Source organism: Dipodomys ordii, unplaced genomic scaffold (genome assembly GCF_000151885.1).
Source record: "Dipodomys ordii isolate 6190 unplaced genomic scaffold, Dord_2.0 Scaffold34, whole genome shotgun sequence".
NCBI classification, from domain to species: domain Eukaryota; kingdom Metazoa; phylum Chordata; class Mammalia; order Rodentia; family Heteromyidae; genus Dipodomys; species Dipodomys ordii.
In genome coordinates this window covers 8173168-8182278 of record NW_012267250.1, presented here as the reverse complement: position 1 = coordinate 8182278, position 9111 = coordinate 8173168, and positions in this window count along the sequence as shown.

Below are 9111 nucleotides of genomic sequence, written 5' to 3'. Positions count from 1 at the left end.
TGACAGAAGAATGTGTACAAAACAAAACCCCTTGGAATATATTTTAAGATTTAACAATGTTAGAGTTTCTTAATTTTTTAATGTGTTACAAGAACAAGGAGATATAATATTTGCATTCCACACTGCTGAAGGAGTGTGGAGGCAAACTCCTGAGGCACACCTCTAAAAATATCAAGCAGTTCCCAAGAACCTGAGAATTGTTCTAGACTTGTATTTACCTTTACGTATCCCTGTATTCATCCGTTGCACTACTTCTTAATCTATCAGGCTTACCTATTTATCTTTTCACAATTCATTGATTTTAAGCTTTCATATGTTTCACCTCAACTATTAAATCAGCCTCCTGACTTCCCTTCTGGTCCATCCCTCACATGGCAGCTAAGAATCATTGTATTTGAAATGAATGAAATGAACCAAATTGCTCTTTTTGGTTAGGATGCTCTCATGGTTTTCGTTTGCCTCCTAAATATGAAGATAATAACATTCCCAGTCTAAACTACCATCAAAGGTGTTTGTTTGTGTTTGGATATTCAGTCCAATACCTCCCCTATTGAGTACTGTACTCTCAAAGAATCCTATGTTTCCCTACTCTAGCAATGGCCACATGGCCCACCCACTTTAGCCATACACTTTCTTTGGGACTTTAAATCTTGAGCAAATTCCTGCAAGGAGTAGATATCCAACAGAATTCATTAATTTCCTGATATAGTCATATGTCTTCCAATTCATGCAATCTTGCTAAGGATAGGCTGTTTGCTTACAAACCAAAAGCCTTATTTCTATTTATTTCATACTTCTCCCAACTACTCTAACCCTTAATCTCTTAGCATGCCACAGGAGTCTTTCAAGTCATGAAGATTTTGCAAATATTCTTCTGTCACAGAATGCCTCCCTCTCTACCTAAGAAGAGCTCCAGATTCTGTGTTCCCTTAACATAAGACATGCACCCTGATGGGAGGTAGTTAACCCAGTAGAGTAATTATCTTTTGTCTTCCTTCCTTTACAGAAAGCTCCTTTTCTTTCATATGAGGTCTGTCACAAAATAAATGATCAGGAAGTTTTGATAAATAGATAAATTAATATGGATGGTATGCCTTATTGTTTGTGCATGGGAATTTACATTCTGTAATAAGTGGGGCACATCTACAGAATTCAAGAAAGGGTCGCACATCGAAGGCAATGGTACCATCATAAACTGCATAAGGCTGGCCATAAGGTGAATTGGTGATGAAAATTAGGACAAACACCAGAAGAGGGTGGTGATGAGCACAAGATTGTGACAAGAAGACAGCTTCCTTCCTTAGTTTTGAAACTATATGAGTCCTTTTTTTAAAATGTTATTTTAATAACTTGTGGTTAAAATTCTGATGAGATAAAGAACACAGAATCTAGAGTCAGGCATGGGTTTAAATTCCACACCTCTGGATTTTTATCTACAAAATGGAGGAAATAGAACCTACCTCATAAGGTGGTTGTTATGAGAATATAAGGTCACAATGCAGGTTAAGTGCTTAGCTCAGTGCCTGATGGTTCTGGTCATTCACCCTCCCCAGTCCAACCCTGTATCTGCCCCTTTTGTCCCTCTGTTTTTGAAAGCTATCTCTCATGTGGGCAGAAATTCCTTGATTCCCTCAGTAGCTTCTGCTTGGGTTTGGCCAGAGGTGGGCACCATCAAGAGATTTGAGAGCAGAGAGAGACACACACAGAGATAGAAAGAAAGGTGAGGATATTCTCTCCACACCCATTTTGGCACTTTATCTCTGACCATCAAACTGTATTTTTCAGGGGGTGGGAAGGTGTCTCAGTGGTAGAGTGCTTGCCTCACATGCATGAGGACCTGGGTTCGATTCCTCAGCACTACATAAACAGGAAAGGCTGGAAGTGGCGCTGTGGCTCCAGTGATGGAGCACTAGCCTTGAGCTGAAAAGCTGAGGGACAGAGACCTGGCACAGAATTCAAGCTTCATGACTGACAAACAAACAAACAAAACAAAAAAACAGAACAACAACAAAAAAAAACAACTACTGTATCTTTCCATAATTCCAGCTCCCCTCAGGTGGTGGCTCTTTTGTAGATGTTCTTCTCACAGGAGCTGGGAACGCTAGATTTTCCCTTTGTCATAAATAAGGTCCAGGAGCGTTATAGATCCCCACTGTCCCTAATTTTGGGTGCTTCTTGATTGTTCATTTAACCCTCTTCAGATCAGATCTATAGTTTCCCCTCCCCTGCCCCCACCTTTAAGGATCTTCTGTTTGATGGATAAAATCTGTTTCCTGTTTGTATCTTGATATTGTGCCTATGAATTGCTTAATAATGCAAGCTATTGTTATCATTGCATATAGTGAGTATTAACATTAACTGTTTAGATAAACAGTTTAGATAAACAAATATCTATATGTATTAATACTTATTAATGTTATATTAAACAAATATGAATATTGAGCAGAAGGCAGGATTCACAGGGTTTTTAAAATAAAGAGAAAGTGAGAAGCTGGTGGCTCTTGCTTATTTATAATCCTACCTTCTACAGAGGCTGAGATCTGAGAATTGACACGACACTAGCTCTGGCAGACAGATTCAAGAGACTCTGATTTCCAATTAATCAACAACAAAAAAGTCAGAACAGGGGCTGGGAAGGTGGCTCAGTGGTAGAGCTCTTGCCTTGCATGCATGAGGCCCTGGGTTTGATTCCTCAGCACCACATAAGCAAAAAGAAAAAAGCCAGAAGTGGCACTGTGGCTCAAGTGGTAGAGTGCTAGCCTTGAGCTGAAGAGCTGAGGGACAGCTCTCAGGCCCAGAGTTCAGGCCCCACGACCGGAAAAAAAAAAAAAAGTCAGAATAGAAGGTATGGCTCAAATGGAAGAGTCTCAGTCTTGAGCAAAAAAGCTGAGCAAGATTATAAAGCCCCAGCACTGGAAATAAATAAGTAGATAAGTATGCTAAATAAATAAATAAATGATGTAGAGGACCTCAAGTGTATTTCATGTCTACAGAGAGCTGTTTTGCTTCCAGTTTGAAATAATTTTCAAGTACTGGGATGGAAAAGATGAAGAAACTCTACAATGCGGTGAGTTTTGGGGATAGACACAAGCAAATCATGTTAGGTGAGCATTCGTTCTTTTAGACTCAATCTTAGCTGTGTTAATCTCATCTGGGTTCAAAAGGTTAGGGAAAAGCTTGAGTTTGCATTTGTTCTCTTCAGGGGTATGCATTTTATTTTTTTTTAACTTTTAGCTTCTTAAGGTAGCTGTGATATTCTTTATTATACTTAAGAAATTGTTATTGCCCCGTAATAAATAAATCTAAGATGGCCCCTTTTACTTGCTGAAACTATGGAATAAAGTCTTTGGACAAGCCACAAATATCGGCTTCTATGAAAGCCTGTTGGCATACTCTTTCTCTTGATTTATGTCAGAGAAAAAAGAGGAGAAGGATAAGCCTTCACATTTTGAACTGAAAAATTGGAGCTGTCTAAACCTTATGTAATATAACAAAGTCAGATACCCACTTAAAGAAACTGGCATTGTTTCATGAAAAGCTTCAGTTCACCGGCCTTATGTTTATTTTGAAATAATAACTCATTGACTCCACCTGTATTTTCACAAGAAGAAATTGGATCCATCTGAACTGAACAGCCTACCTCTGGGAGTAAACCCTGCTCTCTTATCCCACTATCTACAATGATCATACTGTGCATCATGTAAGTGCTGAAAATATGATATACATGATCCTATCACTGACTTAAACATGAGAATGACCTTGAACTTTCTTACATATGTGAAGGAATTTTCTCCTTCTGGCCCTTCAATACAGTTTTGAGAACCTACTATGTTCCAAGCCTTTGATCCTAAGGTCAGGCTATAAAAAAGAGGCCATATCTTTCATATATGGACCTCCAACTCACTTTGCGTGTGTTTGTGTCTTGTCCTTGTGGGTTTGCCCTGTGATTTTGGGCAGCTCACTTAAGCCTCAGTGTCTCTTCTGTAACATGAATACAAACTAGTAATATTTGCCCTGTGTGATTAAATAAAGAAATACTTGTAATTACTTAGAGGAGAAGAGAGCTCCGCAGAACAAAATGATTGGATAATTTTAATCATCTGTCACAGAAAGAAATTACTGAGAGTTTGAGCATACATTCACATGTTTGTTCATATGGTTGTTTGTTCCTTCATTTGAAAAAAATGATCTCTGTTCCAGAGGCTGTGCTGGAACAGGATTGAAAAGGCTAGGCTCCACACTTGTCTGGAAAGCAGGAAGTTTCAATGTGTAGACAGAGAAAAGCTCATTTCCATGGTGAGTATAAATGAGCTTCACTAATCCTACCTATGGAGACTGGTGCATATGGCAGTAGGGTGGTTTAGGTTGTAGAGTTGAATCCATTCAATGGAAATAAAAAAGATGTGAAATAGAAAATGTATATCTAGGTACACACAATACACATAAACACAAAATACATACCTGTTCTATAAATTATTGCTCCTGATTTTGACTCCATGACATCATGGAGTGACAGTTGAGAGTAGTGTTTTCTGCAATCAGGCTGCCTGGATTTGAACCCTAGCCTTATATCTCACTAACTGTGATGGGGGAGAACAAATGTTTTAGCTTCTCTAGTTCATTTAATCTTCAGTAAAACACAGATGATAATAATAGCATGTAATTTTTTGTTGGGGGATGGTACTAGAGTTTTGAACTGAGGGCCTTGTACTAGCTAGGCAAGCACTTCCATTTGAGTCCTTTTTGTTTTAGTTATGATTTTTCAGATAAAGTCTTACATTTTTTGCCTAAGGCTGGCCTCAGACTTTTATTCTTCTCCAGAATATCTGGGATTACAAGTTTGCCATTATGCTACCATAACTATCTTGCTTGCTAAGCTTTTGCCTAAGTGTGTCTCAACCCATGATCTTTTTATCTCTACCTCTTAAGTAGCTGGGATTACATATATGAATTACCACATTTAGTTTCAAAACTTAATCCTGAAACTTCTAGGGAAACCTTAGATAAGTTAATGCATTAGAGATGTTGGTACTCAGGATTAGCCTACAAACCTTGAGTCATTTTTCTGAGGAAGACTAAAAAGAGCACAGACCTACTCAACCAATAACTTGTTGAGTGACTTCACAAGGAACAACCTCTCTGAACCTAGTTTCTTTATCTGTAAAGTGGATATAACATAGTTAAGCATGAGAAATTGCTTTGAGAGGTAAATGAGTTACTGTACTTCTTGATAATCAGCAGAGTTTCAGAGAAAGGCATTTCTTTTTCTTCCTTTCCCTACTAAAGGCTTAAGAAGCATTTGAAATGGGTGACACTGATCAAGAAGCATTGTACTCATAACCTGATTGGTGTCATTGAAACCCCTTTGCTACTTAGTAAATAATAATAATGATAATAATAAGCATTTGAATCAGGTAGTATGAGAAAAGCTAAAGGCAACAAAAGTTGAAATGATATTCCTGGAAATTGCCAGTAAAAATATCACAGAGCACATTTTTAGCATTTAAAACTTGCCTTTTTTAAAAAAAAAAAAGTTCTATAATTATTCCCTCTACTGAGAGAATGATTCATCCACATGTATTATTCTCTGATCATTGTTTGAATATGAAATAATGAATTGGAATGAATTAAATGATAATTCTGTGAACTGCTATAAAACTCTTGATTCTACTTTCTTACTTTTTTTATTTTTATTTGTAGTTATGCTGTCGTGTGTGTGTGTGTGTGTGTGTGTGTGTATGTGTGTGTGTGCCAGAACTGGGGCTTGACCTTAGGGATGGAATGTTGTCCCTTTAGCTTTTTTGCTCATAGCTACCATTTGAGCCACAAACCCACTTCTGGCTTTTTGGTGGTTAACTGGAGATAAGTCTCACAGACAGTTCTGACTTGCTGGATATGAACTTTGATCTTCAGATCTCAGCCTCCTGAGTAGCCGGGATTACAGATGTGAGCCGCCGGAGCCTGTTTATGCTGTCTTTTATAAACAGGGCAGAACATGTGTTATTGTGCAATCCACCAGTAAGAACAGAACTTTGTCAGCAGATACTCAGGTGCTGAGTATTACCCAGCACCTTCACCCCTGGCACCCTTCCTCTGTTCCCTCTACTGCTTTGTTTATGGAATAAGGATCATGGAACACTTTTAGGTTAATTTCTCCATCTTATTCTCTCAAAGACTGAGATAACAAATAGCTCAGAAAGGGAAAATATCAGAATGCTTCATAAGTGACAAATTCCTTCCTAAATATTCCATAATCGTAGTAATACAAAGCAAGGAATGAACTCCCTCACTTAGTTCTGGATATCACCTCTGTACCAGTCCCTCTTTAGAAGCCTGGCTTCAGGTTTCATTTCTTGCCTGGACAGGTTCATTTAAATTCAGTTTATTTAATGACTTGCCTTTTGCTCTTAATCCATTGGTTGAAAATATATTGATACCTGGGCCCAGAAACAGCCAAAGGGAGATTTTGCACAGAGCTGCAGTACTGCCAACAGTAGTTAGCTTATCTGACCCTCACTAGAACAGCAGGTTTTGCATCTTCATGCTGCTGGGAAGGAAAATGTGGGAACATAAGGAGAAAATTTCAATCTTCTCTTCACATACCTACTGGCCATTTCCTGCCAGAGCAAGGCCTTTCTGAACTTCTCAGGGTCAAATTCTCTTTGTAGGTACAGTGTTAGAGTTGAACTAAATGTCTAGCTTCTCTCACAAGTGTCTTAGGGCTTTGCTTCTCTGTGATTGAACAATGAACCTTAGAGGATGGGGACATTTTTCACATTCCACTGTGGCAACAATCCCTTAAGCCAGGCAGTCCTCACCCCACCCAGAGCCTGGTTCTATACTAACTTCTCCAGGCTGCTTTCCAGCCACTCCATTCATGAAGCAAACTTAATTGTTAGGGATTTCTACTGCTGGAATCCACTCTCACTCTAAAGCTTAGGTGAGGACAAGCTTACTTTCCATTCCTTGTGGACAGGTTTGGACAAGCCTGAGTAGAAACGGGACTACTGACTATTTTAAATATGTCTGTAAAAGAAATCTGGGAAAATTTGGTACAGCTCAGAAGAGGGAGACTGCAAGTTCAAAAACTAACTGACATAGATGGTATTTTTCAAGTGGGATTTGCTTGTTGTGAAATAAAATGTCATATACATCTTTTGGGTTGACCCACAATTGAGATGGCATGAATTATTCTTTTTTTCTTTTCTTTTCTGTCAGTTGTGGGTCTTGAACTTGGCCTGGCTATTGTCCCGGAGCTCTTTAGCTCAAGGCAAACACCTTGAGCTCTACCACTTAAGCCACAGCATCACTTCTGGTTTTCTGGTGGTTAATTGGAGATAAGAGTCTCATGCATGTTCCTGCCTGGGCTGGCTTTGAATCCCCATCCTCAGATCTCAGCTTCTTGAATAGCTAGGATAACAGGCATGAGCCATCAAGAGCCCAGCTGGCACAAACTATTCTTGTCAGGATTTACTTGAATAAAATAAAAAGCTTTTTGGAACATCTTTTATTAAAGCATCTAGAGAAAAACATACAACTTATCAGTCTGCATTATCACAAAGTAAACACACTTAAATAATCACAAACCAGGTTAAAAATAGAGTACAAGATAGGCAGTCCCTACTGAGTCCTTTTTCCTAAATAAGTTTTTAGCTGGGTGCTGTTGGCTCATGCCTGTAATCCTAGCTACTCAGGCGGCTGAGATCTGAGGATCACGGTTCAAAGCTACCCCAAGCAGGAAATTCCAGGAGACTGCCAGAAAACCAGAAGTGAGACTGTGGCTTAAGTCGTAGAATGCCCACCTTGGAGGCGAAATGCTCAGGGACAGTGCTCAGGCCCAGAGTTCAAGACCCATGACCAACAACAAAAAACAAAAGAAAAAAAGAAAAAGAAAGAAATATGTTTTTGTGGTGTGCATAGCATCCTCTGCTCATTTTCTTCCTCCCAGAAACTACTTTTTTGGGGACCATGTCTCTTCCATTCTTACTGTGTGTGTGTTTAAATAATTTGCTGTTCTTTTACACAATACTATTGACTCTTCTCTTCCCTTTAATCTAGAATCCAGTAAATGGAATAATAAGAAATGGGAGAGGCAGACAGGATGAATCTCACCATGGCTGCACTGTAAAGAACATGACAGCTGTGGCCAGGTCCACAGGGATTTTTTTTTTGTATTATTATCATTATTTCTCATCTCACATAGATTCCACATGCAGGCAAGCCTCAGAATCTCATTCTGATGTAATAGGTGAGGAAACAGGCTCAAAGGGATTAGGTGGCTGACTCTGGCCTTTGGAAATGATCTCCTTGTAAGAGCTCCACCTGGTCCAGGGTACTGTCTTTCCATGTATACAGGGATTTTTCACCAAGGTGGTAGTCCTCTATCAGAATCCTGTAGAGCACGATGTGACTTCCCAGAAATCTGAGTGTACACCACAAAGAGACGGGAAGAGAGGTAGAGTAAGAAGAAAGCGAGATCAGCAATACTGGAAAGGTGGGGAGGGGGGAGGGTGTTTCACTCCTCCTTAGCCACAGTTACTTAGGTGCTGTTCCCAGTCGGCTGTAGTGACTCAGTGGGGAACACAGCTCTCAGCCATGCTGGCTCCTGTGCCCCTTACCTTCAAGCCAAAGATAGTATTGTCAGTAAGGTCAGCTGCCGGACAGACAGTGCGTCCTCAGGTCCTCCCTCTCTCCCCCCCCTTCCTCTCCCTCCCCCTGACCCCTCTCCGCTCCCTCCCTCTCTTTCCCCCTCCCTCTCCCTGTCCATCCCTCCCTCCCCCTCCCCACGTCCCCGTCCCCTCCCCCTCCATCTCAGCGTGCAGTGTGCACTGCGGGGCGCCCTCCTTTGCCCCGCAGCGGTCACAAAGAACAGCACTTGGCATCTTTACTCCCCACTGCCCAGGAGCCCCGACTTCTCAAAGTTCTGATGCCTGGTGCCCCGGGATCCCTGCCAGTAGAGTAGACAGCTCCGGCCAGGAGCGAGCCTGGTGGCCCTGGGAGCCAGGGAGACCCGGGAGACCCGGCGCGGCTGGCATTCATTCCCAGATCCGAGCTGTCCGCAGTCGCTCGGGGTGAAGGGCGGGCCCGGCCCGGGCGCGAGATGGGCGGCGG